Source organism: Suricata suricatta, chromosome 6 (genome assembly GCF_006229205.1).
Source record: "Suricata suricatta isolate VVHF042 chromosome 6, meerkat_22Aug2017_6uvM2_HiC, whole genome shotgun sequence".
Lineage (NCBI taxonomy): Eukaryota > Metazoa > Chordata > Mammalia > Carnivora > Herpestidae > Suricata > Suricata suricatta.
This window is the reverse complement of record NC_043705.1, coordinates 131,579,668-131,585,667: the sequence shown is the minus strand read 5'-3', so window position 1 is coordinate 131,585,667 and position 6,000 is coordinate 131,579,668.

Sequence of the window (6,000 nt, the reverse complement as noted above, 5' to 3'; positions counted from 1 at the left end):
AGGCAAACAATACATTTATTTAGTATTTGATGCCCTTTTCTTTCTGGGGCAAAGGCTCATAGGAGAGAAAGCAAACAAAAACACCAAGTTATATTGACTTAGGTTGTCTTATCTCTTTTATCCTGTCTCATTGTATTTCAACCTGAATTGGAGGAGAGACCATTATTATTATTTGGAAAGATGATCAATCCAGATGTACCCTGCTGTTTGAAGAGGTATAATTATATATAAGATATTTGTTGGGAGTTATTTTGACCACAATATAGTCAGAGTTTTTCCTATTCTTTTGTTTGGTTGATTATCGGTAATATCATTTGATGGGACAGTATCTTAACAAAATATTTGAAGTCACATATTTGAACAATATTACAGACAAATACTAAAGGAAGAATTATAATCAACAATTGTAGTCCACTTCTAAGGAAGACAAGAGAACTCATATTAAGCCAAAAGAAAAAAATCTACTCTCAATCTGTCGAGTGCAGAAAGCCAGAGATGGGCACTGTACTAGACATCTATTGCTGCATAAGAAACTACCTCAAAATGTAATGTCTTAAAGCCATTACTAGCATTTACTATATCTCCTAGTATTTGAACAGTTATAATTTCATGAGTAGGTGATAGAGACAGGTCATTCTGGCAACGGGTCTTACAAGAAGCTACTCTTTGTTTCCTGACTGAAACTATAATAGTCTGAAGGTTAGTTAGGCTATGGTTGAGGCATTCACTTCCACGGTGGCTTATTAGCATGGGTTGTAAATTTGTGTTGGCTGGTGATGGACAGCCTCATTTTATTTACATATGTATCTATTCTAAGGCTATTTCAAAGTCATCCCAACATGAGGCTAGCTGTTTCCAGAATGAATAATCTAAAAGTCCAAAATGGAATCCATCATGCTATTTATGGCCTAGGCTCAGAAGTTGCACACTGTCACCTCTGCCATACTTAGTAAGTCACTTAGAGCACTTCTAGATAGAGCAGTGTAGGAATAGACTATACAAGGGCATGAATACCAAGAGGTAAAGATAATTGAAGATGCATGTGGTGGTTGGCTACCACAGGAAAATGTGCCAATATTATCTAACTACATGAGTTATATGCTTTATACCATAGCTCCTTGGGCTCACTGATATTTTATGGCTCACCTCTAATCACTGAACCACAGTATGTAGAAATGTTTCAATTTTCATTCTTTGTGTAAAGTGTGATATCAAGAGGCTGGATGTTAGAAGAAATCTTTAGAGAATTCCTGTTAAGTAGTTAAGATTTCAAGCATCTCAAATTTGATTAAAGTCTCAACCTATCCTCCTTTTTCAAAACTAAGTTATTACATCAAATTGTGTCTGTTATTTTGTTTCTTTTTTCTTTTAGAGGGAATAGAAATAATGTTCCCAAATGGAACCTGAGTGGTATTAATTGACCATCATGAACACATGTATTCACTTTCCTAATTTACTAGTTTCTAATGGTTGATGCAAAAATGACCACACACTTAGTGGCTAAAGCAACATAAATTCATTATCCAATAGTTCTTCATATTAGAAGTTCAACACAAGTCTTACTGGGCTAAAATGAAGATATTAGCAAGACTGCATTCTTACTTTGATACTATGAGAGGATCCATGTTATTGTCTTAATATCTAGAGCCCAACTACATTCTTCAGCTCATGGTCCCTGTGTTGGTTAGTTTGGGCTGATACAACAAAATGCAAGAAACAAGATGGCTTAAACAACAGATATTTATTTCTCACAGGTCTAGAGACTAGAAAGACAAAAATCAAGCATATTCATTTCCTAGAGAGAGCCCACTGCCTAGATTTCCAATTCTTACAGACAAACACCATGTTCTCCCAGGGCTTTTCACCAATATTTGCACATGGAAGAAGAAAAATTTATCTTGTGTGTCTTCCTCTACTTTCAAGGACATGAATCTCAACATGGGGGCACTATCTTCATGATTTCATCTAAATCATATTACTTCCCAAAGACTCCATAGCCAAATACCAACACATTATACAATGTTAGAGCTCAACAGTAGAGAGTATTAAGTCATTCAAATATTACGTCTTTTTCTGTCTCCCTTTCCTACTTGAAAAAAGTCTTCTGACTACATTTGGCCACCATAGCATAATTCTGTTTAAAAGTCCTTACTCTTAATGACATCTGCAATTCTCTCCTACCATGTAAGGAAACACATTCATCACTTTCAAGGATTAGAATCTAAACATTTTTGAGAGCTCATTATTTTACCTATCACACTAATATGGTTCTTTTCTTTCAAGTTTGTTGTAATAGTCAATATATCCTGGTACTACAAATCCAGTTGTTAGGGTTGATACATTTTATTGTTTGCTTTCAGTGCCATTCTAGTGTTAATCAGATGGTGGGTATAAAATGGAAAACTCATTACACAGAGGGCAGGGTAGATCTAATTTTTTGAAATCTGTAAATATCAGAAAGTATTAAATACATACGATGTTAATCTACTGTCTTCTAAGACTTATCTATCTGAAAGTGTAGTTATAGAGCTGCCTTGTGTAAATGATCTGTGACTGCTGTGCCCCTTGGAGGCATAGGCTTCCCTTCCTAGATGCAGCATCCTGAGATTTTAGATTTTTAGATTTCTAATGCTCTGCTATCCAGAGCAAATGTCAAGGGGCGCCTGGGTGCCTCAAAGCCCCACATCAGGCTTGTGCTGACAGTGCAGAGCCTGGAGCCTGCTTCAGGTTCTGTGTATCTTTCTCTCTCTCTCTCTGCCCCTCCCCGATCACACTGTGTCTTAAAAATTAATAAAATGTTTTAAAAAATAAAATAAAATGTCAATAAGTAGTTGAATTCCAATATTGATAAATCATAAACAAATTGCAACCAGTTATTGAACTCCTCCAGGGAATGACTAAAGATAACAAAAGAAGTATTAGGAGTCATAGTTTTATGGGTAACATAATTCAATATAACATTAAAGCAGAAGCAGGGATGGAAAAAAGATTGTTGTGAAAATAAAGAATCAAAACCTACAGATTGAGTATGACAAACTGTAATTCTTTTTCTACGAAGCATGATTGGTAGATATTTATTTCGTACATAGTGATTTCCTTGATCTGGATGTCTTTAATGGAAGCCAAGTCCTTCCCAAGACCATTCGCTTTGGGAAGAGTCCAAGTATCTTCAGTTTGAGGTTCTGGGTGGTGAAGCCTTCCCATGAATCAAAGATGACCTGTATACTCAAATCACGAGTACATATACTCATGTATACATATCATGATTTTATATAAAATTCAATACATCAGTGTTTTGAAGATTTTTTCTTTGCTAGTTGGCAGAACTACTTGACATTGACTTTTCTTCTTAGGTCTTTCTAAGATGTCTCTTCATAACTCCTAATATCTAGGTGTGAGAAACAATTCTGCAGGCATGGCTTAAGAGAGTATTAAGGTTTCAGTACATGTTGATGATAAGAATGGATTTCATTAGCCCCTGAAAACATTTATGAAAACAAATGTAGATTTTAGAATCAGAAGTAATATTCCAAGACACATGGTTTGGCTTATTATTAACTCACAAACCACAGTTGAACTATGGAAGGAAGAAGTACCTTAGACTTTGCAGATTAAAAGGTCTCTGAACTTTGCTACATTTAGTTTCAGACCTCCATCTGTTCTTTCTATCTTCCATGAAAGTTGATGTGGGCAGTGATGTCCGATTAAATGATAGACTTTACCATGTTTTTTAATAAAATGATCAGTAAAGTGATTTATTCTGTTACTGGGGGCTGGGTCTGTGTTTGTCAGGCTGGAAAGAAAGGTTTTCTTCATATCTAGAAGGAAAAAAATGATCAAAACATAACCAAAATCTATTTCCAGTGCAAGCTGTTGGGAATACATTATAATTTTTGGAAAGGACACTTTTCAGTTTTGCCAAGATTTAAAATGATGATTGAGACAAGCAAATAAAGACACACTCAGCAATTTTGGCAAAATTTCTCCTAAACTGTTGATTAAATACAATGGTTAATTTGTCTTCACAGTGCCAATAAAACTGAACAATTCTGACTAAAGTTTTATGTTAACTCACATCAGTAGAAAGAAAAGAGGGAAATCTTCTTTTGAGTTATGATATACAATTTGTGGGAATATAGCTATAATGTTTTGAGAGTAAAAATCTATTAGGAACAGGGTGGATATTGACAAAGTCCATGTCTATTGATATCATGTACTTTGATTATCTTTGCTAGAGACGGAATTAAAGCCTAGGAAAAACACTTTTAAAAGCATATTGTAGATAGTTATTTCACTAGTCTTTGTTCTTGAACATGAGCATGTTTCTTTTAAATGGAAACTGCATATTGGCTGAACAGCCTTTATATTAATGTATCTTTTATACATAATTACACTTCAAATATGAGCTGTTCTTTGATTCATAAGTTGAGTCAATGAAAAATCCCTCACAATAGATTTGAGTTAATTGCCACTCAGAACATACTGAGAAATACAGTTACCCTTTTATCTTCTGGGTATAGAACAAAAGAAGAAAGCTTTTTTTTTTTTTTTTTTTTTACTTGGTGTTTCTTCCAGAAAACTCAGATATTTTATGTATAGAAGACATGTTAACAATTTCAATATTCAGAATTCCAAGACTAATCTCAAGAGTATTCAAGGAGACAAGGCAGAAGCATAAGTCCTTTTTTTTCAGTCAAAAATAGTTATGACAGATAATATTTTAAAGCAGTAATAATTAACAATGACCATTATAATTTTTGTTAAAATGATTAAATAGGAGATAAGATGAAGCATTTATTTTTTGCCTTAAAATACAATTTTAGTATTTTTTATCAGCATATTAAATAAAGCAACACACATATTACCTGGAATTTGACACCTTAACACAATGTAACAATTTCTTTAAGAATCAAACCCTATGTTTTACCTTGCAGGCATATTAACACCTCTGTGTAGTTATACCAAGTATTATCTCAATCATTTTTTAACACTCTTGTAAAAGTATTCAAAATTTTTTTTCAAGAGAAAACCAAATACTTTGGTACTTAATACATGTAATGATGACTGAAGGGATCTATAAACATGACAATGGTAGTCTCCATGTAATCCTGCAATCCAGCCACAAGAATTCTATTTATAGATAAAAAGACTCAGAGTCAGAAAGATTAAGTAATTTACAGAGTATGATATAGTCAGTAAACAAAAGAGCCAGACATTATATCAGTTTTGTTTGAATCAAAGTATTTGCTTCACACTCTAATCCCACTGCTTTTGATTTAGAATGAACTAATTGTATACATGTGCAGACAGATGAAAAAGGAGAAGTGATGAATGACTCCCAGATTTCAAAATTGGAAAATAGTGATGCTGCGGTCTGTTTATCATGCTACAGAAAAGGGGAGGGAAGGGAAGGAACAAGCTGGTTATAGTGTAGACAAAGTATCTGGGACCTAGTGACTTTGATATGCCTATGAGACCCTGTTGTCAACTAGGCACTTATAGCACACCACAACCCACAGGAAAGGTCTAGGCCATAAAGGTAACTTTGGGATTCATCAGAATTAACATGATGTATAATGTCATGTGAATAAACAATATAAAATGGGAAAACATGTATGGTTGAAAGAAAATCCAAGACCCAGTTTTGGGACACTCATAGAATTCAAAGTTTAGAGGATAAAAAAAAAAAAAAAGGATTGACTTGAGGTGGGGTTGATCCAGAGAATGTGGTCCCACAGAAGTACAGAAGGGTTTTTTCAAGTTTGCAGTCAGTCTTTGAATGCTGCTCAGGAATCACTGTGATGAATACTGAAAAATGGATTAGAGAGAACACATAGTCCAGAATATGGAAAGAGAAGTTAATTTGTCAATAATACATGCTATAAAAAGCAGTGAAATAATTGGTTGTTTAAAAAGCCATCTTGAAGAACTGTTTTGGAAGAGAAATATAAAACTCATTTCATACCATGTAATAAATTAATTTCAGATGAATTAAATTAC